Source organism: Mastigoproctus giganteus, chromosome 10 (genome assembly GCF_048544385.1).
Source record: "Mastigoproctus giganteus isolate SK-2022 chromosome 10, ASM4854438v1, whole genome shotgun sequence".
Taxonomy (NCBI): domain Eukaryota; kingdom Metazoa; phylum Arthropoda; class Arachnida; order Uropygi; family Thelyphonidae; genus Mastigoproctus; species Mastigoproctus giganteus.
The window spans coordinates 199637608-199665399 of record NC_143584.1 but is presented as its reverse complement, the minus strand read 5'-3'; the positions used below and the strand labels follow the sequence as shown (position 1 = coordinate 199665399).

At 37.5% G+C, this 27792-nt stretch overlaps 1 pseudogene; it reads left to right on the top strand.

The window, feature by feature from the left end:
* The first annotated feature begins 14413 nt into the window (after nucleotides 1–14413).
* LOC150079762 (poly(A) polymerase type 3 pseudogene) lies at nucleotides 14414–16207 on the top strand (annotated as a pseudogene).
* The last annotated feature ends 11585 nt before the right edge of the window (nucleotides 16208–27792 follow it).

Below are 27792 nucleotides of genomic sequence, written 5' to 3'. Positions count from 1 at the left end.
TAAGTACGATTACGTATTTAATCGCCTTTAAGAAATTTAGGCAATAGTGCTGTTTCTAAGCACAATAGGAATCTCTTCAACTTAAAGGCTGAAGAGATTGCTTTAGGGGTACCACTAAGTTGCCGATTACCATCGGCAACTTAATGGTACCCGTAAAACCTATCTAACTTCCTGTCCCACATTTCATTGAATACTATGATGTGGTAACAAAGGAGCTGGATGCAAAAAATAAATTTTGATGTGATATACCTGAATTTCAAGAAATTCTTTAATACTATTGCACACGGAAGACGACTGTACACGTTTAGAGCAGTATGGGATTAAGAGGAAGTTGCTACATTGGACAGTATTATTAGTGGAGTCCTACAGGGTTCAGTATTGGCCTTACTGTTGTTTTCTATATTTATCAAATATATTGATGGATGTATATGAATATTTTCATATCCAATAATGCAGATGATACAAAGGTTGGCGTAGTTGTTAATGGCAGTGTGCTACTGCAAGAGGATCTGGGAAATTGGGCTGAGAAGTGGCAACTGAAGTTTAACATTTTGACAAATTCTTGGACATGACAAAACTGATAACCTTCATCAATATCATTTTAGAAAGAGTGTAGAGTTGTTCGAACGAGCGCAGAGAGGGATAACCTCTCTGTTCGTTAGGGGAACGAAGTGATTCTCTCTATTCTGGAGCCTGGGTACTTGCGAAGGTGATCTGATTGTGGTGTATAAGGCCTCTATGAACATGCGGGAGTTTTTTTTTGTTTTCTTGGGTCACATGCTTCTACACACTGGTGTGCATAATTTAAGGAACAGTCAGGTTTTCACCTGTAGCTTCTGATGCATCGCTGTTCCACAGAACTCCTGTATCTGGAGTTGTGTACGTCCATCCAAGGGAAAGCCTCCACAGACGAGACTGAATGTACTCTCATTAGTAAAGAGTACCTTAAGTAAAGATTTAGTGGCTGTACCCTTTAGATATAATGTTGGTCCTTACGTTTTGCACACCAGTGTACTACTACACCACTATATCCATACCCTATTCTGGAACTGTCTCTCCTCAATTTGAATTTTTATCCTCCTCAGTTTCCGCCACTCAGCCCATTTACTCTAGTTTTCTAGATCCTTTTGCAGTAGCGTACTATCGTTAGGGTCATTAAGACCCCTCCCCACCTTCGTATTGTCGGCAAACTTAGACATTAAACCTGACATACCTTCATGAATATCATTATCAAATACATAAAACAACACTGAACCATGGGGGACTCCATTAATTACCACTCTATCTCAAACTATTCTACTCCTACTCAAACATCCCTTTATCCATTCTAGCAACTTGCCGTTAATGTCACACTGCTCGATTTGTACAGTAGTTTTCCATATGCAACAGTATCAAAAGCTTTCCTAAGGTCCAATTATATGATATCAAAATTATTCTTTGCATCCAGTTCGTTTGTGACTACATCATAGTATTCAATCAAATTTGTCAGACAAGAGTACCCCTTAACAAACCCATTCTGTGTCTGAAGTATTGCTTAGATCAGGCGTCGGCAACCTATGACCCATTTAATAATTTCAAGTGACGCACTTGAGTTCCACAAATAAAGTATAATATATAAAAATAAATTATAAAACATAAACATGAAACAAACGCTTTGAGAAAATATAAATAATAAGATTAAAATTTATTTGCAAAGGCATCTACGCAACAAATTAAGGATGTAATGGAAAAGGCTGGTGAGATCGTAAACATAATAGTAGCACGATCTCCATTAACACACAGGCGCTTCAAAGCTTTTTTTGGAGGAAATTGAATCGAAATATGAAGATTTGCTGTTACATGCTGAAGTACGATGGATAGGTCGAGGCCTTTGATCCTCCTTTATGAATCACAGTTACATTTGCAAACCTCCAGTCCATGGGGACCCTTAATATAACTGGATTGATCCCATCCACCCCAAGTGCCTTTCTTATGTTTTATCTTCCACATTGCCAGAGTTTAATTCACCTCTGGCATTCCCCTCACTCCTTAACTGCTCATGTGTCAATGTAGATGCATAATACTCATTTAGTTTGTTAGGTACCTTAAACAGTTGAACCATAGATATCAAGTGGACCAAGCATCTCCTTTCTTCTAGAGTTTACATAAGTTACTCTTTGCATCTTTTGCCAAAGATTTCTCGTAACCTGCCTAACCTCCATTTGGACTTGATTACAGACCAACCTATATCTACCATAGGCTTCTGTCACCTAAACTAAAAATCACTATCATCTGTTTATATAGCAAGCAAAAAGACAGTGTGCACACCTTATTTATAACTTCAAACTTATTCAGTACCCCAGAACGTACACAGTGCTTGAATTGCAAATTGCTGTGCATTCGAGCATGTACTGATGAGGGTAAGGGACCAATAAGATCACCTTATTGTATGTCCACTACAGCAGCAATGCCAACAACGTTGCAGGAAAAGGCGCTATTAGTGAAGATATACTATCAGAACAGCAACAACACATAAGGCCCTCGTGGACCTATGACTGTTTGTGCTGTCCTCAAAACGACTGCGAAATTTGAAACGACAGAACATCTTGTTGTTCAACCAGGTAGAGGTCGAAAACGAGTGGACATCTTCACATGTTGAAGATGTGGCTATGGCTGTCGTGGATTTATCCAGTCAATCTCCATGTGGTAGTGCCATCTTGTAAGGCTAGTAATGCGTCAAGTGTTGTGGTACTATAATTAAAAGATGCGCATGCTACAGCAGCAAAAGAATGGTGATGAAGATATTCGTTTCACATACGCACTTCACTTTGTAGCGCGAATGACAGTGGACATCACTTGGCTATTGAACATCCTTCGGAGTGATGATGCCCACGTCTGCTTAAATAAATAAGTGAATTCGCACAACTGTCGCATTTCGGCAACAGAAAACCCTCGAGTTATCCAAGAGGTCCCGTTGCATTCTTCAAAAGTGACAGTGTGCTGTGGATTTACGGCCACATTCATGATTGGACCATATTTTTTTGAACAGGTAAAACCGACTGGACCCCTCACCTGTTCCATCACTGGATAGCAATATTATGAAATGTTGGCAAATTTCGCAATAGCAGAACTGCAACAACGTGGGTGCCATATTCATGCAAGATGATGTGCCACCCAGATCCACCGTTATGTCCAAAGATTGCTAAGGCAATCTTTGCAGAGAAAGGGGTCATTAGCCGTTGTTTTCAGACAAATTGGCCACTCCGATCGCGGATCCCACCCATGTGACTTCTTGTTGTAGGTTTTTTTTAAGAACCAGGTGTATTGGTAAGGATGTCAAACTATGGCAGGTCTGAAGGACAGCATTAGACGTCATGTGCTGTCTATTCCAGTTGACATGTTATGTTCTGCTGTAGAAAATGCTGTTCTTCGATTGGAAACTGTTGTTCACTGAAATGGAGCACACATTGAACAATTCAGTGCTGTTCAAGTGAGTTGTATTGCCCCAGCGCCATATAGTGACAAATTTTGTAACTAATTTTTATTTCCCAATAAATGGCGAGCGAATTCTTTATGGTACCTATTGTCTAAATTTCTCTTCAGTACGAGCCTTAGAACTCGCTTCAGAGCCCTCTACATAGGGATACTTTAATTTTAACAACCCTGTCTTTTATTAGGACAAATGCAAAATTCCTTTGGCAAAATTACAACAAATCGCGAGTAAAGAATGTGGTTTGAAGATTGGAACCTTTAGGTTATATTATAACTGTATATTTTTGGCAATTTTATCCTATGGAGCTGGTGCCTGGAGTTATAGCTCTGATAAAGTGATAATAATTAAGCAATTGCAGCAAGCTCAGAGAGCAGCCCTGCTTCCCATTTCAAGAGCTTGCAAAACTACTTATAATGCAGTTGTTCAAGTGCTCCTTGGCAAATTTACAAACCAGTACCGAGTGCAATTTAGATATTTAGTTTATGATCATAGGAGACAAATTCCTGTGGCAATTGGTGGCATCAGTCTGAACTTGGAGAATAGCCAACCCAAGAAAAGAAAAGGCTTCGGATGCTTTTTGTCAATAAATGGCAATCGGATTGAACTGCAACTGATGCCGGTATAATCACTAAAGGTTTTTTTCGGTTGTTACGGAGTTTGCTAAGAGAAATTCCTTCTCGCCATTCCCGAGTCTTCATACCACGTTTTTAATTACCGGTCATAGTAGTTTAAACAGCGGACTTTATAAATTTCAACTGGCAACTTCGCCATTATATGTCATTGTGGTTAAGAAGAAACTGTAGATCACATCTTGATTACTGTTCATCTTACAGTGACCTGCCGATGGACTTAGAGGATCATGCTGATGACTTTTCCCACGGCAATAAAATGGTGTTAGTTGCTTCTCAAACTGTCTTTGTAAAATTCAATACATTTGCCAATCGTGCTTTCAAAAGAAGAGAGCATTTGCAACAAGCTTCTTGATATGCATAAGGTGAACTGTTTATGAAGAATTTCAACCTTGAAATTACATGTGGAAACCATCTAGAGGAGTATCAAGTGTACATGGTATACGCGTTGCTGGCCTAACTATGATAGGAACAATCTTTTCATATGATCCAGACACGGAGGGAGGTTGAAGTCCCCACAGAAAATTTTCATTGTGGAGGTCTGGAAGGATTCAGTTGGTCACCTCTTGCATTGTTTCCTTTGTATAATTAGGTGGCATGTAGATGCCAACGACTTCAATGGTATGTAGACCTCAAAGAGTGATTGGGCAAATTCGGTTGTTTGCTATACTAAGCAAACAACCGAATCCAGGAGTACCAAAAGGGGAAGTTCTCTCCAGCCTCCTCTTTATTGCCATTATCGCCCTTTTTATAATCCACAGACCAGATACATTTTCTTATGCTGACGATTTAAAAATACTGACTACCATCCAAATAAATGCAGATCCCAATATAATAACATAGGATATTAACAGCAGGCTATTTCAAACAATTTGGCCTTAATATCAACCCAGAAAATTCTGAGTGCATGCTCTGCTCGTTGAACCCACAACCATCTCGCCAAAGATCAATGCAGTATCCATGCTTCCTGTTTCATATCATTTAGATTTGGGGATGGTTTTTGACACAAAGCTGAAATGGAGAGCGAAGCAGCACCTTCATTACTTATCAGACAAGGTTACCGCAACAAAATATGTGAGGACTATCATATACTCCCCGCTGTTTGGATTATACCTATATCGAATTCAATTGCAGTTTAGCAGAAGCAATATCTCATTACTCATTATTGTTTCCCAAAAGCCAAGGAACTGAAAAAGATACTTAGGACAGAAGAGCTTATCCACAGATCGGAAGTTATTAGCAAAAAAACCTAATAAATCAATGGATTTTTCAAGTCAGCAGAAGAAAGCGTATTCATGTACATTTTGAAAATTATGTGAGAGGAAAAATAAGTACTTTTATCCCTATCTATATCCTTTTCCTCTCCAAGACACGTCCATTGATAGATTTCAGTGACCGTTCCGTGGAATTTATGGAGAGAGGTGATAATGTCAACGATTAAGAGCTGTTGATGAAGCTCGTTTACCAGTAATAAAAATCTTGATTGTTATTTGATCCATTAGAACAGAAATTTATACCTGAAGGTAAATTTAAGGAATATCAGCCTATTGAAAAAACTTAGATGCCACATGTGTGCAGAGGATGAATGGATGTCGAGTCACTGATGATGAAATTGTGCACTTTTCTAACAGCAGGAATTTCCAATTGCAACTACCACGTATGTACTGTTTGTCCTCTCTTTAAAGAATTTCCATATAGCGAATATTTTTAAAATTTCCTTTGGACATTGAATACAATTTCCGTATAAGAAAGAAAATTTCCATATAACGAACTGATTTAGGGAGTTCCGGGTTTGTATTAAGCGCATCTCTAACCTTTAGTCAATAGAAAGCACTAATTAAGAGCTAAAAGGATTAAGAATTAATCCCTTAAGATTTTAAAAGCTAAGAACACGAATTAAGAGCTAAATCATTCCACAATTTACTGGTGCCCGTTACAGCTATACAACCACCTGTACGGTCAACAACCAATCTTGTTGCCCTTTTCTGTTATAGCTCAGACAACTCTACATCCTTCCTAAAGTGAGGCCTCCAGACCTGCATGCAGCATTCAAGTCGTGGCCTATCCATCGCTTTATACAAAGGGATTAAAACTCGTCAAAAAATCGTACAAAATATAATCAAACGTTTAAGTAACCCTGGTCATCTTTGCGTATACACTGGTGTTCAATCTAGGAATTTCATATTTCTAACCGTTTTTAGCGATGGTATGTTACATTAATGACTAGCATCACAAATTGAAATATAACCAAAAGATATTTATTAATAGTTAAGGCAAAGCTAAGTAATATTTGAGAGATGCTCTCAAAATATTCCAAAATGAGCATATGCAACCTTTATACAACAGTTTTGGTAAATACGACAATTATGGCTGAAATGTTATCAGAAGCCCTCAGTTTGCTTCAGTTTATCATTTTAAATGAAAACAAAATGAAACGTTCACCAGGTGCAAACTAATATTTGGTTGAACTGCCTCTGGCCCTGATGACAGCAGCACACCATCGAGGCATTGACAAGACCAATTTCTGAAGATAATGAACTCACAGTTCATGGTTCCAAACACGAATTATGGCTTTCACGAAGAATCTTTGGTTTCTTTCGGGCATCTGCAGATTCTGCAAAATGCCAACAGTCCTCTATAGGATTCAGGTCCGGGCTGTTTCAGGTCTGGCCAGCAAAGAGTTGTAATGGACTGTTCTTCCAACCACCTTTTTCACCTGTAACAAATGTAGACACATTACTAAAATAACTACGGAAGTGCCTACTTACACTTTTCGCACGATGACAAGGAGCACAGTCGTCCTGCTTGAATTCGCTTAAAAGCAAAAGGATGAATTCTTAATGATTTTAGCTCTTAATTCGTGCTTTCTATATGAGCAAGTCTATTGCTTAAAGGCTAGAGGTGCGAATAACACACACCCGGAACTCTCGAAATCAGATCGTTAAATGGAAATTCTCTTCGTCATACGGAAACTATATTTAATATCTAAGGGGCAATAAAAAAATTCGCTATATGAAAGTTCGTTAAAGAGAGGTCCGTCTGGATACGCAATAGAGTTCGTTGGTTGCCGAAGGGTTTCAGTAACTTAGGCCATATGGCTTCCTTTATAATATATCTTTAAATTGAATATGTTCTGAGCTGGATTTGCTGTGCTTTTAGCTGGACGAAAATTCGGAATTTGCAGTACAAAAAACCATATTAATCTCGTCTGAGACCAGGTATCTCGGCCTGGTTCTGAAAAAGTCCGATAAAACTTCATTGCATCCTCAACAGGATTCGAACTCATGTTCGAAGTCCAACATGTTTGATAATATGATACTTTCATAATAGATAAGGAATTGTATTTGCGTCTTGAAGCGAATTGTTCTTCTGCTTTTTTAGTTTGCAACGCCTTATTCTTTATGGCCAATTAAGTTTCTTTCATGCAGCTTATTGGTAAATAGAATTCCATGAAATTTGCTTTGTTGGTATTCCACATTTGCCTACTGAGAACATATTAATCCTGGAGGGATTGTGCAATGTTGAAAACTTGGTGACGCCAGAGATTCAAGAGACACAAAGCCTCGTCCTCGAGGTCTTTGAAGAGGGAAACGTGATTGCTTAACCACATCAGCAATGATTTTCTAAATATTATATAAATTCCAACCGATATGGATCCAGGACAGTTTATCATCAGCAGATCGGAGTTCGTGTAGTGTGTGTTTGAGCTGAAGAAAAGTTATTTTCATCAAGTAAGTATTTTGCTTCGATATACGATAAATGGTTTTATAACAAAAATAATTAATAGTTACAAGAAAAATAATATCATTTTTATATTATGATTAAAAAGATATTTCTAACATATTTTTATTACAATATTGTAACTTTTCTGACCATTTCTATTATATTTTGGCTAAGAGCAACAGAAAGTAGTTGAACATTTTGAATTTGATGTCTCAAATAAGAGCGATGTTCTTTAAAGTTGGTCTTTGAAGATCAACTTCAAAAAACTTTGAAGATGTAAAAACGTTTCTATTAACTTCATAAAAACCGCCATTATTATTTTCACATAACTTCAGAAGATCCGACGAAAGCTATGGATTGTCGAGCAAAAATTTATATTGCGTGAATTGTAAATTCAAATACAGAATAACCAGTACTTTATTCCTGTCTCATACAACTTCTGTTCTCGAGAATCAATTGTGATATTTTTTGCTAAATTTGTTCGAATTTGAGCAAAATTACTACTATTTTTGAAATGAGATACACTTTTTTCATGTTGACTTAAAATATGTGTCAAATGTTGCCAGTCTTTGCATCCAAATTTATTATTAAGTTGCAATTTGCCATCTCCGAAAAGTTTTACCGAATATCTAGAAACTGAGTACACTAGCCATAATCTCAAAAATTTTTCTCCATTTGGAAATAACCTACTATAATAAGAAGTGGAAAAATTCTGTCTAAATTATCTCTTGGAAAATCCTCCTTGAGAAGGAGGATGTTCGACTAAATAGTCTTTTAATTTCCTTGTAAAAAAATTTGGCCACGTACCTGGATCTTCTATTTGGGAGAAAATTTTAAAAACGTCCTCCATTTTTGTTTGTTTAATCGATTCTGGAAGAGTAGTAGTAGATAATGATGGTACACGCTGTTGTATTTGCATTTCTGTTCTACTTTTTTTTTCTGGTTCTGTTTGATCAATCAATTCTGAAAGAATAAGTGTACTTTGAGGGCACACTTCTCTTCCATTTCTTTCTTCGGACGATTGAAAATTTTCAGAATATGAAGGTGATTTTTCAGACTTCTTTCTTTTTTCTGAGGTTTTTAAGAACTTGCTTAAAGAACCAGACAATTGCTCTCGGGCAGCCTTCCGTTTTTTATTTTGAGCACCATTAAATTTTGTTGACTCTGTGCGACCCAGTAATTAATAAATATTCTATAAAATTGCACAAAAAATGAAAATTAACATAATTGTTTAACTATTTTTTAAAAAGAATTTTATATTATTTTTCCTAACACCGCGTATAAAGTATACATTTTTGGCATGCATTTTAGCGTGATAAATATCACTTTTCGATAACAGTAAACAGCTTTGCGATAAAACAATTGCCATTGTAATCTTCCAAAAATCCTTCCCAATGACCACGAAATGCTAAAGAATTTTTAGCCAACATAAGCGTTATGAAAAATAACCGTTTCAGTATCACTTTCCAAAATGAGGATCTGTATCTTACTTGTTCCTCAAGATCTTTATCAATCGTTGTATTCCTTTCCACATTTCATATATATCACATGCATCGATATGGTCTTAAGAAACACTGGATCCTTTGGAAATGGTCCTTTAGGTCTTTCCGGTGACAAACTCATAATTTTTGTTTTTGTTTCATACGTTGATGTCCACGTATTCTACAAGATAGCTTGAAGGAATAAATGGTGCAGTGCGTTCAACACTAATTTCCTACGAAGGCTATTTTTATTTATTGATTTAGTTTGATGACCCTGCTTCAATTAAATGATCCGCAGATATATTTACACCAGCAGCATTCATTTCGGGATTTTTCGATTTAATACTGGTCGTTACCTTTTTCTAGACATAATGCAAGAGATTCGACCGTATAAGTATACACATGATGGTGGGTTGGCTGCTGAATGGTTTCGGGGTATCAGTAACTTATGTCGCATTGCTCCGTTTATAATATATCTTTTTATTGAATGCGTTCTGAGGTCGACCTGCTGTTGCCTGGACGAAAATTGCGAATCTCAAGTAGAAGAAAACAAATTTTTCTCCTTTGAGTCTGACTAACTCAGCCGGGTTGTGAAAAAGACCAATAAAAATTTATTGCATCCTCAACAGGATTCGAACTCATCTCCGAAGACTTGTATTTGTGTCTACAAACACCTTTTTCTTCTAGTTTTTAAATTATCAACGTCATGCTCTTTCTGGCTAACTAAATTTCTTCCATGGCAAATACAATACAATTCCATGAAATTTGCTTCGTTGGTGTTCCAAGAATATTAAACTTTTGCCTATTAAGAACAAATTAAGCCTGTGAAAAACGTGATGACGTTAGCAATTCAGGAGACACATAGCCTCGTCCTCAATGCGTTTACTGAGATTTGATTGAGAAACCCCTTGGGCAATTGATGTGTACCCTCGAGTCCATGATTTCCTAAAGAGTATATATAATTTCCAACCGATATGGATCCTTGACAGTTTAGTTTACCATCAGCAGATCAGGGTTCACGAAGTGTGTGTTTGAGCAGAAGACAAGTTATTTTTGTCAAGTAAGTACTTTGTTTTAATATACGATACCATTTTAAGTATTTTTATGTTATTTTAAATTACGGTAGATAAAGATTTAATTGGCAATTAAATTACCGTAATTTTAAATTACGGTGGATTAAGAAATATTTGTCAAGGCTTTGAGTGCCAAAATAAGGGAACCTACAAAAATCAGATAATACAATTTTAATTGTCCGTTGAACTAAATTCTCAGTACAATTTTCGTGAGAAATCGAATTTAGCGAGATGGTCCATATATTGACCCTGGTAGTGAATCAAGAAACGGCCATCTTTCGTTACATATTATCGAAACTAAAATTAATTAAGTAAATTAATCAGATTTTCTAATTAGTTTTGTCCGAAATGTCAGAGAATTACTGAAGTTTCGGATTCTATATGTTATATTTTAAATGTCGATCTGATTTTCTTCATTGATTACCATGAAAAAGCAGTGTGTTTGGTGTGTCGGCAGGCTGTGTGAATTTTTAAGAATATAATTTAAAACGACACTGATTTCAATCATAAATCTTATGATCAACATAAAAAAGAGCTGCGAAAAGAAGTGTTCAAAGTTACAAAACGAATTAAGAAAACAACAAAACACTCTGAAAACGTATCAGTCAAGAAATTTATCTGCTGAACGTGTGCCAGTTATCAAGTTGCACATTTGATCGCTTTTGAAAGTAAACTGTTCAGTGATGGTGAATTCGTTAAGCGTTGTTTGTTAAAAGTTGTGGAAGAAATTGGTCCGGAGAAACGAACAGAAAAACATAAAACAAATGAAATATTTTAGTGTGGTATTGAATGACAATACTGATGTAAATGACAGCCCAACTCCTCATCTTCATACGTGGACTTAATGATAATTTTGTATCAGTTGAAGATTTAGGTGAATCTACAGAGTATATAAATAACATAAAGACACCTTAAGTGTCTTTATGTTATTTTAAATAACGGTAGATAAAGATTTAATTGGCAATTAAATTACCTTAATTTTAAATTACGGTGGGTTAAGAAATATTTGTCAAGGCTTTGAGTGTCACAATAAGGGAACCTACAAAAATCAGATAATACAATTTTAATTGTCCGTTGAACTAAATTTCAGTACCATTTCCGTGAGAAATCGAATTTAGCGAGATGGTCCATAGATTGACCCTGGAATTGAATCAAGAAACGGCCATCTTTTGTTCCATATTATGGAAACTAAAATTAATTAAGTAAATTAATCAGATTTTGTAATTAGTTTTGTCCGATATGTCAGAGAATTACTGATGTTTCGGATTGTATATGCTTTGTTTTAAATTTCGATCTGATTTTTTCCCTTAAAAATATTCTTCTATTATTTAAACTTTATAAAACACTTATAAGAAAATGGCGATTTAAGATCCTTTTTTTTGTTTTTATGTTGGGATAAGTTAATGGGCTGTTAACCTCAGAAAATTGTAGTAGACCTCTGTGCCATCAAACGCAAAACCTTATTGTACTATTTTTCATCAAAATTAAAATATCCAAGGTTACACCGTGCATCAGTGGTGTACAATCTACGGCCAGCGGGCCGGATATAGCTTGCGAATAATTTTTTATAAGCCCGCCCGGTAAGTGAACTAAAAGAGCATCAATCTCCACTGCGTGTACAAGCCTCCAGCTCAATTGTATCAAACATGTACCTGTGGTTCAGTTTACATGTTATTAATCTGTGTCGAATTAAAAAGATGATTCTTAAAAATGTTCCAAAAGGGGAAAATCAATTTGGAGTGCCGTGTTTTTGATCCGAGTTGGACCGAAGACTATTTCTTCATTGATTACCACGAAAAAGCAGTGTGTGTGGTGTGTTAGGAGGCTGTGTGAGTTTTTAAGAATATAATTTCAAACGACACTGATTCCAATCATAAATCTTATGATCAACATAAAAAAGAGTTGCGAAAAGAAAAGTGATCAAGGTTACAAAACGAATTAAGAAAACAACAAAACACACTGAAAACATATCAGTCAAGACATTTACCTGCTGTACGTGTGCCAGTTATCAAGTTGCACATTGGATCGCTTTAGAAAGTAAACTGTTGACTGATGGTGAATTCGTTAAGCGGTGTTTGTTAAAAGTTGTGGAAGAAATTTGTCGAGAGAAACAAACAGTGGTACAAGAGATTAGTTTGTCTCGATAAACAATTATGCGAAGAGTAGAACATACTGGAAAGAATTTTTTCGAACAACTTTTGGAAAACATTAAAACAAATTAAATATTTTAGTGTGGCATTGGGTGACAATACTGGTGTAAATGACACAGCCCAACTCGTCATCTTCATAAGTGGAATTAATGATAATTTTGTACCAGTTGAAGATTTAGCTGATCTACAGAGTATGCGCGGAACAAATAAAGGTAATATCTTTTTGAAATTTTTTAAAACCTAAGAAAAGTTAGGATTAAATATTAAAAATGTGGTAGGAGTCACATCTGGCGGTGCAAAAAATGATTGGTAAAAACATCGGGATTAATGGTTGAATAAACAAGAAAATGATAGATATCGGAGCTGAAACTCAGATTGGAATTCACTACATTGTGCATCAAGAAGCATTTTTATGTGAAACTTTTGGATCTCCAAAACGTTATGAATACGGTTATTTCAACTGTAAATTTTACAAGATCACATGGCCTTAATGTCGCTTTTGAAATATCAACGAAAGTTTCAACACAGCAAAAAGTAAACCAATAAAACAACTATCAAATATGGAGTGGCTGTTTGATCTTTCAATTATTACATACATTTCTAGTCATTTAAATGTTCTTAATTTTAAAACTACAAGGGAAAGGAAAATTGGTTTGATTTGATTGGTGACAAGAAATCATTTCAGAATAAGTTATTTAAATCCCAGTTAAGCAAAACAATTTAGTTCACACTGAATGTTGTACTAAGCTAAAGGAGAAACACATTTCCAATGAATCGTTGCCTTTAGTTATCACAATTAATTTTGAGACTTGTGTTTCACCAAACCTTTCCACCGAATTAGTCCATAAATGGGTAACATAAGCTAGAATATCATCAGTGGATCAACATTGACGGATTTCATACTGGCGATCGTTGATCAGACGGAAGGTTTCTAGGTAGCTGATGAGTTGGGAGTTAATTGATTTCTCTATTACTTTAGAAAGAGAAGAAGTAATTGCAATGGGACGGATTTGTCCCCCTTTTTAGGAACTGGCTTTCCAAGCAGAAGGAAAAACACCTTTGAAATAAGAAAGTGAATAAAGGTGGCATAGAACAGGAGTAAGTTCATGAGCACAGGTTTTGAGAACAAGTGGAGAAAATACCATAAACACCTTGAGCTCCTTGGAGAAATACCATCAAGACATAATCTCCATTATGTGCTGATATTGTCGTCACTAGTTTGCAACCAAATTTTGAACAATTATTTAAATATATCCACCCTCAATTATGTCATTAAATGTTATTGTATATTGTACTTCATAAAAGTTTCGAATATTTCTATTTTAGGTTTATCATGATATTTATTTATTCACCTTAATACTGAAAAGCAATGATCTTTTCAGGTTGTAAATTTTAGAAAATTCACAACTTGAAAATTTAAGTTGAAAATTTTCTGATTTTAGGTTGAGTATTTTTTTTAAAAACTAAAGTAAGTCCTTTTTATAAATTTAAAAAATCTAAAAAATAAATCCCTGACATAGGTTTGCTGCACATAAAGTGCTGAGAATTTGCATTTTTTTAATATATATATAGCTTTGAAAAGAAAAAACGGTGACATGAAAATAGACTCTTCCTTCTAAGAGTAACAATATATTGAAATTGTGAGACAAATAATAAAAAATGGAAATTCTGAAAATTTTCAAGAACGTAAAAGTATTTATTATTAAAAAGATTAATTCTCTTCAGTTATTCACAGTTTTACATTTCATGATTTATTCTAATAAAATGGATATAAATATTTCTAATTCGCTATCTCTTTTCTTTTTCGCAGGGAGAAATAATTCAAGACAGTATAAAAAGTCATTGAATATCAACTTAGCCTTTAATAAAATTTAAACAAATTGAAATGTCGTGGAAACAATGGAAGAGTAATCTAAAAAACAGTCTTAATGCGCCACCCTCCAGAGAAAGTAATGACGAACAGCAAGAATCCGTAAAGATTCTGGGTGTTACAGCACCTGTCAGTTTGGCCAATCCAACATCTATTGATATACAGAGATCCATTGAACTGGATGACGTTTTAAAATATCATGGCTTGTACGAAACTGATGAGGAACTTCAGAGCAGACTGAACGTTTTAACAAAAATAACAGAATTAGTGGATCAGTGGATCCTTGATCTAAACAAAAGAAATCACATACCGGAAGATTTTGCAGCAAATTCGCGGGCAAAGCTTTTTACCTTTGGTTCTTTCCGGCTCGGTGTTCATACTAAGGATGCCGATATTGACACTTTGTGTGTAGCTCCGAGATGTGTCAAACGCTCAGACTTTTTTGGCAGTTTTCGTGAATTGTTGAAGCAACAACCACAGGTTAAAGACTTGAGGCTTATTGAAGAGGCCTACGTACCTTTAATTAAGATAAAATTTGACGGTTTTGATATAGACATGCTATTTGCACGCCTTAATTTGAAAGAAATACCAGAAGACTTTGATCTAGGGGATGCAAGTGTTTTAACAAACTTGGATCCAAAATGTGTTCGAAGTTTGAATGGAAGTAGGGTGACAGACGAAATTCTCAAACTGGTTCCCAACAGGGAAACTTTCAAAATAGCATTAAGATCAATTAAATTATGGGGCAAGAAAAGGCGATTATATTCTAACACACTAGGTTACTTAGGTGGTGTTTCATGGGCAATTCTAGTGGCTCGTGTTTGCCAGATATATCCAAACGCTGCTGCAGCCACTATTGTCCAAAAATTCTTTCTAGTATTTTCACAGTGGCCTTGGCCCAAACCCATTCTTCTAAAAAAATTGGAAGAACATAACTTGGGATTTCCTGTCTGGGACCCAAGGGTGAACGCCGCCGACAGATTTCACCTAATGCCAATAATAACTCCGGCATATCCCCAACAAAATTCAACTTTTAATGTGTCATATTCATCAAAAAAGATACTTGTCGAAGAATTTAAACTAGGACTAACAATAACAAATGCGATCATGATGGGTAAAGAAGAGTGGAAGAAACTCTTTGAGCCGCTATTATTTTTTGGAAAGTATAATCATTTTCTAATGATAACTGCAACTGCTTCTACCAAGCAACATCATTTAGAGTGGAATGGCCTAGTGGAATCAAAACTCCGATTATTAATAATTAATCTGGAGAGAAATCCTTGTATTGAGTTAGCACAAGTGAATCCTGAACTGTTTAGTCCTTTAGTGGTTGAGTCAAACAGTTTTCAGTCAATGTGGTTTGTTGGACTGCAGTTTACAAAGACCGAAAATTTGAATCTTGATTTAACTTATGACGTCCACACTTTTAGTGATACCGTAATCAACAAGGCAAAACTCGTTAATTTATACAAGCCAGAAATGAAATTAGAAGTCCAGCATGTTCGACGAAAGGAGCTTTCCAAATACTTGCCTAAAAGTGTTCTTGATCAGCATAAGAGAAATCGCAAGGCGTCCCTCACCCTGGATTGTAGATCCCAGGGCTCTTCTGAAGCAACAACATCTTCACAATTATGCACAAAAAGGCTCAGCTGTCAGGAAAATGAACCTCCGAAAAAGAGATATAAATCAGTTGATTATAGCTCAACTGCTTCAGTCTGTCTACCTGCTCAATCGGAAACTGCTGAATCGAAAGTGAGAATTCCTTTTCTAGAAAAAAGTTTTCATGAGCCAGAAGATACCGCTCAATAAACTTAGATCGGTTATATACCACAGTGCTACATATTCGGAGTACTTATTCTGTATTGGATACCCTTTCAGAACACGATGACTACGTTCAATATTTTAAAGGAAAAACTTGAATGAATATATGTATAGTTTTAGAAGAATGTATATTAATTGAATAATAAAAATATTTTTACTAGAAAATCTTTGAAGTTATTTGCGTCTATATTTCACTCTGTTAGTTTAAAATCAAATTAAACATTATTTTAAGTTCGTAAAAAATTTCAATTCATTCATCTCGGCGATTACATTTAAAATTGTGTTTACATTTAAAATATATGTACATAAGGCGATTAAGTACGATTACGTATTTAATCGCCTTTAAGAAATTTAGGCAATAGTGCTGTTTCTAAGCACAATAGCAATCTCTTCAACTTAAAGGCTGAAGAGATTGCTTTAGGGGTACCACTAAGTTGCCGATTACCATCGGCAACTTAATGGTACCCGTATAACCTATCTAACTTCCTGTCCCACATTTCATTGAATACTATGATGTGGTAACAAAGGAGCAGGATGCAAAAAATAAATTTTGATGTGATATACCTGGATTTCAAGAAATCCTTTGATACTATTGCACACGGAAGACGACTGTACACATTTAGAGCAGTATCGGATTAAGAGAAAGTTGCTACATTGGACAGTATTATTAGTGGAGTCCTACAGGGTTCAGTATTGGCCTTACTGTTGTTTTCTATATTTATCAAATATATTGATGAATGTATATGAATATTTTCATATCCAATAATGCAGATGATACAAAGGTTGGCGTAGTTGTTAATGGCAGTGTGCTACTGCAAGAGGATCTGGGAAATTGGGCTGAGAAGTGGCAACTGAAGTTTAACATTTTGACAAATTCTTGGACATATCAAAACTGATAACCTTCATCAATATCATTTTAGGAAGAGTGTAGAGTTCTTCGATCGAGCACAGAGAGGGGTAACCTCTCTGTTCGTTAGGGGAACGAAGTGATTCTCTCTATTCTGGAGGATGGGTACTTGCAAAGGTGATCTGATTGTGGTGTATAAGGCCTCTATGAACTTGCAGGAGTTTTTTTTTTTTTTTTTTTGTCTGATGTTACTAAAGCTTGTTTTCTTGGGTCACATGCTTCTACACACTCGTGTGCATAATTTAAGGAACAGTCAGGTTTTCACCTGTAGCTTCTGATGCATCGCTGTTCCACAGAATTCCTGTATCTGGAGTTGTGTACGCCCATCCAAGGGAAAGCCTCCCCAGACGAGACTGAATGTACTCTCATTAGTAAAGAGTACCTTAAGTAACGATTTAGTGGCTGTAACCTTTAGAAATAATGTTGGCCCTTACGTTTTGCACACCAGTGTACTACTACACCACTATATCCATACCCTATTCTAGAACTGTCTCTCCTCAATTTGAATTAATGTCCACCTCAGTTTCCGCCACTCAGCCCATCTACTCTAGTTTTCTAGATCCTTTTGCAGTAGTGTACTATCGTTAGGGTCATTAAGACCCCTCCCCACCTTCGTATTGTCGGCAAGCTTAGACATTAAACCTGATATACCTTCATGAAGATCATTATCAAATAAATAAAACAACGCTGAACCATGGGGGACTCCATTAATTACCACTCTATCTCAAACTGTTCTACTCCTATTCAAACATCCCTATATCCATTCTAGCAACTTGCCGTTAATGTCACACTGCTCTATTTGTACAGTAGTTTTCCATATGCAACAGTATCAAAAGCTTTCCTAAGGAACAATTATATGATATCAAATTTATTCTTTGCATCCAGTTCGTTTGTGACTACATCATAGTATTCAATCAAATTTGTCAGACAAGACTACCCCTTATCAAACCCATTCTGTGTCTGAAGTATTGCTTAGATCAAGCGTCGGCAACCTATGACCCATTTGATAATTTCAAGTGACGCACTTGAGTTCCGCAAATAAAGTATAATATATAAAAATAAATTATAAAACATAAACATGAAACAAACGCTTTGAGAAAATATAAATAATAAGATTAAAATTTATTTGCAAAGGCATCTACGCAACAACTTAAGGATGTAATGGAAAAGGCTGTTGAGATCGTAAACATAATAGTAGCACGATATCCATTAACACACAGGCGCTTCAATGATTTTTTTGGAGGAAATTGAATGGAAATATGGAGATTTGCTGTTACATGGTGAAGTCGAGGCCTTTGATCGTCCTTTGTGAATCACAGTTACATTTGCAATCCTCCAGTCCATGGCGACCTTCTCTCAGTCGAAGTAAGCTCTCATAATTATGGCTAAGGGTTTGCTTACTTCCTTTAATATAACTGGATTTATTCCATGACCCCAAGTGCCTTTCTTATGTTTTATCTTCAACAGTTCCTGCTCCAGTCTGCTCTCAGTTATTACGATCTCATTTAGCTCATTTCCAGAGTTTAATTCACCTCTAGCATCCCCCTCACTCCTTAACTGCTCATGTGTCAATGTAGATGCAAAATACTCATCTAGTTTGTTAGGTACCTTAAACAGTTGAACCATCGATATCAAGTGGACGAATCATTTCTTCCTTCTAGAGTTTTCTTAAGTTACTCTTTGCATATTTTGCCAAAGATTTCTCGTAACCTGCCTTTGCCTGCCTAACTTCCATTTGGACTTGATTACAGACCAGCCTATATCTACTATAGGCTTCTGTCGCCTAAATTAAAAAATCACTATCATCTGTTTATATAGCAAGCAATAATACAGTGTACACACATTATTTATAACTTCAAACTTATTCAGTACCCCAGAACGTACCCAGTGTTTGAAATCCAAATTGCTATGCATTCGAGCATATACCGATGAGGGTAAGGGACCAATAAGGTCACCTTATTGGTCCCTTAAAAGTTACGTGCTAGACGGCAAATAGATATATGCACTTAGATGTAAGGATGAGTTCCCTGTGTTGGAACATGGTTTTTGATATATGGTTGGGAAAGAGTTTTTAAGGTGCAAACATGATTGCTTGTGCAGAAGATCTTGTACTTCTGATTGAAGGTAACTCGAGGAACACTTTACAGAATACTGAAAATATTTTACTAGCTGAATTACAGCACTGGACAAAAATTCACAAGTTTCGGGTCTCTATTACGAAGATGCCTCAAATGATTCTAAAGGAAAAGTGGGATCCTGGACATCCCCCTGTCTTTAAATATAATGAGCCGGTAATCAGATATAGTGTTACAGTGAAATATTTAGGCATACTATTGGACAATCGAACGAGTTTATTACCGCACGTAAAATACAGGATGCGCTCGCCATTTATTGGAAAAAAAATTAGATAAAAAATTTGCCACTGTATGGCGCGTTACGATTTCTTAGTTACGGTTATCTGTCTTAGTATAAGCGTCAGTTATTGCCACTATTCAGCTCTAACTGTACTGTATAAAAGGAAAGCAGTCTCTTCAAAATCATACAGTAGATGTTTCCTTGCACTACAGTATCAAATCCAACAACGTTGCAGGAAAAGGCGCTATTAGTGAAGCTGTACTATCAGAACAGCAACAACACATAAGGCCCTCGTGGACCTATGACTGTTTGTGCTGTCCTCAAAACGATTGCGAAATTTGAAACGACAGAACATCTTGTTGTTCAACCAGGTAGAGGTCGAAAACGAGTGGACATTTTCACATGTTGAAGATGTGGCTATGGCTGTCGTGGATTTATCCAGTCAATCTCCATGTGATAGTGCCATCTTGTAAGGCTAGTAATGCGTCAAGTGTTGCGGTACTATACTTACAAGATGCGCATGCTACAGCAGCAAAAGAATGGTGATGAAGATATTCGTTTCACATACGCACTTCAGTTTCTAGCGCGAATGACAGTGGACATCACTTGGCTATTGAACATCCTTTGGAGTGATGACGCCCACTTCTGCTTAAATGGACAAGTGAATTCGCACAACTGTCGCATTTCGGCAACAGAAAACCCTCGAGTTATCCAAGAGGTCCCGTTGCATTCTTCAAAAGTGACAGTGTGCTGTGGTTTACGGCCACATCCATGATTGGACCATATTTTTTTGAACAGGTAAAACCGGCTGTACCCCTCACCTGTTCCATCACTGGATAACGATATCATGAAATGTTGGCAAATTTCGCAATAGCAGAACTGCAACAACGTGGGTGCAATATTCATGCTTCAGGATACCATATTCGTGCAAGATGTTGTGCCACCCACATCCACCGTTATGTCCAAAGATTGCTAAGGCAATCTTTACAGAGAAAGGGGTCATTAGCCGTTGTTTTCAGACAACTTGGCCACTCTGATCGCGGATCCCACCCATGTGACTTCTAGTTGTAGATTTTTTGTAAGAACCAGGTGTATTGGGAAGGATGTCAAACTATGGCAGGTCTGAAGGACAGCATTAGACATAATGTGCTGTCTATTCCAGTTGACATGTTATGTTCTGCTGTAGAAAATGCTGTTCTTCGATTGGAAACGGTTGTTCACTGAAATGGAGCACACATTGAACAATTCAGTGCTGTTCAAGTGAGTTGTATTGCCACAGCGCCATACAGTGACAAATTTTGTAACTAATTTTTATTTCCCAATAAATGGCGAGCGAATTCTTTATTGTACCTATTATCTAAATTTCTCTTCAGTACGAGCCTTAGAACTCGCTTCAGAGCCCTCTACATAGGGATACTTTAATTTTAACAACCCTGTACTTTATTAGGACAAATGCAAAGTTCTTTTCGCAAAATTACAACAAAACGCGCGTAAAGAATGTGGTTTGAAGAGTGGAACCTTAAGGTTATATTATAACTGTATATTTATGGCAATTTAACCTATGGAGCTAGTACCTGGAGTTATAGTCTGATAAAGCGATAATAATTAAGCAATTGCAGCAAGCTCAGAGAGCAACCCTGCTTCCCGTGTCAAGAGCTTGCAAAGCTACTTATAATGCAGTTGTTCAAGTGCTCCTTGGCAAATTTACAAAACAGTACCGAGTGCAATTTAGATATTTAGTTTATGATCATAGGAGACAAATTCCTGTGGCAATTGGTGGCATCAGTCTGAACTTGGAGAATAGCGGAACCCAAGAAAAGAAAAGGCTTCGGATGCTTTTTGTCAATAAATGGCATTCGGATTGAACTGCAACTGATGTCTGTATAATCACTAAAGGTTTTTTTCGGGTGTTACCGAGTTTGTTAAGAAAAATTCCCTCTCGCTGTTCCCGAGTCTTCATACCACGTTCTTAATTACCGGTCATAGTAGTTTAAACAGCAGACTTTATAAATTTCAACTGGCAACTTCGCCATTATATGTCATTGTGGTTAAGAAGAAACTGTAGAACACATCTTGATTACTGTTCCTCTTACAGTGACCTGCCGTTGGACCTAGAGGATCATGTTGATGACTTTTCCGACGGCAATAAAATGGTGTTGGTTGCTTCTCAAACTGTCTTTGTAAAATTCAATACATTTGCCAATTGTGCTTTCAAAAGAAGAGAGCATTTGCAACAAGCTTCTTGATATGCATAAGTTGAATTGTTTATGAAGAATTTCAACCTTGAAATTACATGTGGAAATCATCTAGAGGAGTATCAAGTGTACATGGTATAAGCGTTGCTTGCCTAACTATGATAGGAGCAATCTTTTCATACGATCCAGACAACGAGGGAGGTTGAAGTCCCCACAGAAAATTTTCATTGTGGAGGTGGGGAAGGATTCAGTTGGTCACCTCTTGCAGTGTTTCCTTTGTATAATTAGGTGGTATGTAAATGCCAACGACTTCAATGGAAATAGACCTCAAAGAGTGATTGGGCAAATTCGGTTGTTTGCTATACTAAGCACATATCCAGGAGTACCAAAAGGGGAAGTTATCTCCAGCTTCCCCTTTACTGCCATTATCACCCTTTTTGTAATCCACAGACCAGATACATTTTCTTATGTTGACGATTTAAAAATACTGACTACCATCCAAATAAATGCAGACCCCAATATGATAACATAGGATATTAACAGTAGGCTATTTCAAACAATTTGGCCTTAATATCAACCCAGAAAATTCTGAGTGCATGCTCTACTCCTTGAACCCACAACCATCTCGCCAAAGATCAATGCAGTATTCATGATTCCTGTTTCATATCATTTAGATTTGCGGATGGTTTTTTACACAAAGCTGAAATGGAGAGCGAAGCAGCACCTTCATTAATTATCAGACAAGGTTACCGCAACAAAATATGTGAGGACTATCATGTACTCCCCCGCTGTTTGGATTATACCTATATCGATTTCAATTGGAGTTTAGCAGAAGCAATATCTCATTACTCATTATTGTTTCCCAAAAGCCAAGGAACTGAAAAAGATACTTAGGACAGAAGAACGTATCCACAGATCGGAAGTTATTAGCAAAAAAACTAATTAATAAATCAATGTATTTTTCAAGTCAGCAGAAGAAAGCGTATTCGTGTACATTTTGAAAATTATGTATGAGGGAAAATAAGTACTTTTATCCCTATCTATATCGTTTTCCTCTCCAAGACCCGTCCATTGATAGATTTCAGTGACCGTCCCGTGGAATTTATGGAGAGAGGTCATATTGTCAACGATAAGAGCTGTTGATGAAGCTCGTTTACCAGTAATAAAAATCTTGATTGTTATTTGATCCATTAGAACAGAAATTTATACCTGAAGGTAAATTTAAGTAATATCAGCCTCTTGAGAAAACTTAGATGCCACATGTGTGCAGAGTATGAATGGATGTCGAGTCATGATGATGAAATTGAGCACCTTTCTAACAGCAGGAACTTCCAATTGCCTTTAATCTAAATTGAAGTATAAACGGCATCATGTATATTACAATGTTCATGGATATGTAAGAGATGTACCTTGGGCCATTCTTGCAGCACAGGTTTGCCAACATTACCCAAATGCAGCCACAGTTATTCACAAACTCTTCGCAGCAATAATTCCAAAAAAATTAAGTTCTCACAATATACGGTAAATTAAAAAGCACAAAATTTACTAATTTTTAGTTTTTTATTTATTTAGCATTTGCATTAGTAGAGGCATGTGATGAAAGAAAGCAAGTTTATGCACCATCAGCCAAAAAAAAAAAACCCGCTCCCATTTCACTCCTCCAATCGTTCCAAATACCTGTCCAGCTCAGCCTTAGTTTTTTTAGGCTATCAAACTTCAAGGCCAAACCATCAAGTCAGTTTCTACGTTAACACTACTGGGAATAGTACTTGACACTAAGCTCACTTTCTCTCCGCATCTTGCACACCTCCATGCAAAAGTGAGAAACTACGCTGCTCTCATTGCCCGGTTCTGTGCAAATCAATATTCCTTTCCTTCATAACGTATGGATCGGGGGTCTGGTTTCGCAGGGCTACTCTTTACAATAACAAACATAAACTGGGAACCATCCAGCACACTATCCTTCTTACTATTCCAAGGGCATGCTGCCATGTTAGCGATCCAGCCCTTCAGGTTCTTGCAGGTGTCCTTCTGCTTGATCTGGAGATTATTCGAAGCGGCCTCCACTACTGTCTATCCAGGGGCATACCAGCAACTATTCTTGGACGCTCTATCAATAACCTGAATGAAATGAGACAGGAAAAATAACAAATTGCCATCCTACTACTTCTGACTTGGCAGGACAGAAGGACTGCTACCGACAAGGGCCCAATCACCAAGAAATTTATACCTTATGTGAATGCCGTTATTCCCAAGTCTCCAAATTGGTTCTCTTCTGGTCTTCATACCACCTACCTCATTCGGACACGGATCAATAAACTACAAATTAACATCCATATGTATATCTGCACCATTATGACAACCTCCACAGCATCCTGTTTACTCGTATACAAGATGACCCTCAAGAATATGAACACTTATTCATCACAGAAGAAAAAACTACTATAATGAATTTACGAAGTTGGCACAAGCCCTCTTCACAAGACGGAGCACACTATTGCCAACGCAAAATAGGAACACCCCAAATGTCTGATCCTTATTAACCGATATTAACCTGGATTGGATCAACTGGCGTACGGTCTACCTGATTACTTAGTAGCAACTTACATGCAGCTGTCTCTTGCAGTGTCTTATTTATTCTCCTCCCCGGGTTCCCCTTATACCTCATGGCGCTTATTGCCCCATTAAGAAACTGGAGGATGCCTTCGCCTACATCCTCCATATTTCTAGCTATACCCTCCTTTATTGCATACACTCTGTACTTCCCCGACTGTACCTTTTTTTTTTTTTTATCTTAGTCCAAGGTCTGGCTAATGGGCAGCCTAGCCTGGCTATCTCCTAGTGGTGTGGGCGTGCAATGTGGAGTCCCACCAGGGTGCTGCAAAATGCCAGGACACACAACAGAACCTAACGCAATATGTCATATACCACACACAACACTTTTCTGGCATTTACAGTACCACTGTATTCCTTCACAGAGAACATATGGCGCAGATGTGGGAAACCATAGGTGGCACCTGACCCTAATACTATGCACACTATGTCAGTGTAGTACCACATAGTTCATACGTTGCTCTGGGGTTACTGCTTCCCATATGTAGTACTTTACATTCGTCAATGTTGAACTTCATTTGCCACCTCTCAGCCCGTCTGCTGAACTTTTCTAGATCCTGTTGCAGCAGCGTACTGTCATTAGTGTCCATAACAACCCAGCCAACATTCGACATTAAGCTTGATATACCTTCACCAATATCATTTATAAATTCAGAAAACAACAATGGACCCAACACTGAACCCTGAGTGACTCCACTAATAACATTAATCCACGAAGAGCAGTGTCCATTGATTACCACTCTCTGTCTTCTCCCCCTCACCCATCCCTTTATCCATAGCAGCAATTTGTGCAACAGTATCAAAAGCCTTTCTAAGATCCAAATATATGATATCAAAGTCATTCCCTGCATCCAGCTCTTTTGTGACTGCATCATAGTATCCAATCAAATTGGTCAGGCAAGACTTCCCCTTAACAAAACCATGCTCTGTCTGAGCTATAACTGAAGTCTTGTCTAGATGATCCTGCAGTGCTTCTTTAACCAGTGCCTCCATTAATTTTCCAGGAAGAGAAGTTAAACTCACAGGTCTTTAATTACTTGTGTCAGCCTTTGATCCTCCTTTGTGAATTGGGGTCACATTTGCACATCTCCAGTCCATAGGTACCTCCCCTGAGTCCAAAGGATTTCTCCTAATTATGGCTGAGGCTTTGCTTACTTCCTTTGCTGCCTCCTTTAATATAACTGGACAGATCCCACTGTATAGAATTTAAATACTGTCTCAGACCACCGTAGTCACCTTTACGAAAGCAATAACCCTTCCCTTTACCCCTGATGGTAGTTACCTCCTTGAGTAAATCCCAATTCAGCACACTGTGACCACTGCCATCTAGTGGTTCCTTTATCTGCAGATTCTTAATGCATGAAGAATCACTATTGATAATCAGATCAAAAGTATTACTTTCTCTGGTTGCCTCCCGAACATGCTGATGTAGAAAACAATCATCCAATAAATCCACAAAAGCCTTGCTAGTGTGTGAGTGACCAACCCACAAATTCCAGTCAGTATCTGGGAAATTAAAATCCCCCATTATAAGAATCTCTGATTTACTGGCCCACTCTGTACAGTTTCTCATTATACTCATCAGAGTCTTTAGGCCTATAGCACACTCCTACTCTCAATTTTGATCTCCCAATGCTTATGTCACACCACACTGACTCGACACTGCACTGTCCAGCGATTTCGACTGGCTTCACTTCCTTGGATTTTATGTGTTTCTTAACTAACAGCATAAGCTCTCCTCCCTTCCTATCCTGTCTATCCATTCTGTAGACATTGTACTCCCCAAATTCCAGTTCTGCATTCCTCCTATCTGTGTGACACCACGTCTCTGATATCCCAACAATATCTGCCTTTGATGTTTTGACCAACATCTGAAATTCATCAAATTTATTTACTAAACTCCTAGCATTGGTGTACACACAAGTATAAATGCACGTGTTCCTATTCTTAGCTACCCTAAGACAATCCATCTGTTTACTTGTACCACAACGACTCCCAGCATTCTGTGAAATACCTTGCATCATATTTTATAGGCTGCTGCTCATTCCAATAGAAGCAGTGCAAGAATCATTTTCACCTCTGTCAGCGTTTACTGTTAATCTATTGTTACCTTGTATTCCCCCAAGCTAGCAGTTTTCCGACCCACCTAACACTGCCTCGATAGCATCAGCAAATATTCTTGCAAATTTCCAGAACTCTCAAGTCTCTACCACTTGTTGTTATTTCGATAGTTTCGGTCTTGAATGGATATAAAAAAAGTTGGAATTGACATCTCTTTATCTCCCAAAATGCTAATGAATTGCAAAGAACTGGAAGGTGTTATTGGTGTATGGTTAGTTTGTTTTGCCTGGGGAGTTTACTCATAGATTAGAAGTGCTCAGAAATATAAAGAAATTAGTAAAACGTTGGATTTTTGAAGTCAGCACAAGGAAGAACGTTCCTCTATAATACACGGAAACTATGAGAAGTAAAATATTCTTTTGGCTCTTACTGCTTTGATCTTCATACCAGGGATGCTGATATTGATATCCTGTGTGTCGTTCCGAAGCACGTCGATCGTTAAGAATTCATTTAACAGTTTCATGGAACTGCTCACGGAACAATATGAAGTTAAAGACTTAAGAGCTGTTCAAGTCGTTTATGTACTAGTTATAAAGATGACAATTGCTGATGGGATTTAGATCGAGGGGACGGACAGGCTAATCCATACGAACAATGTCCTCACTTTCCAAAAGCATATCAACACCTGCAGTGCGATGGGGTGTGGCGTTATCATCCATAAACACGAACTCGAGGCTAATGGCACCTCGGAACAAATGCACATGGGGAAGAATTACCTCAGTACAGTAGCGGGCACTAGGTACCGTACTGTCCTCCAGTACTGGATTTCTGTACGTGCATCTAAGATAAACGCCTCCCCAGACAAAGAACACCTCGACAGCTATATCGAACCCTTTCAGTGATGTTTGCGGGGTGATACCGTCTGCCAACCTCTCGCCAGATTAGCTCACGTCCAGAGTGGCTACTGAGACTGGATCTACTCTCATCAGTAAAGAGTACTTTACCCCATTGCGCTGCTGTTCAGTCCTTGTGTTCGATGCACCACTGTAAACGGTGTCTCCCATGGGCAGGTATTAAAGGGACACAGCGTACTGGCCGACGGGAAACAGGCCACCTTTGTGAAGTCGTCTGACCACAGTAAACGGTGATGTCCTGCGTCCTGTGCAGCTGGTTTGCAATGGATTCCACTGTCTGGTGTAGGTCCTGTAGGAGTACACAGCGGTCATCACTGGTCCTTTGAACAGCTATATCTGTCGTTCTGAAGGCCAACCACGCAGGTGAGACGATGCTATGGGCGATACCGAACTCTCCAGCCACACTCCTCGCACTTCAAGCTTCCCAATTATTCGACCCCGGGTAAAGTCATCCAGATGTTGTCTCCTGGCCATTTCGTTGTGTGTAGCACTGTATGAATCCAATCGAACGTCTGTAACAATCGTGCT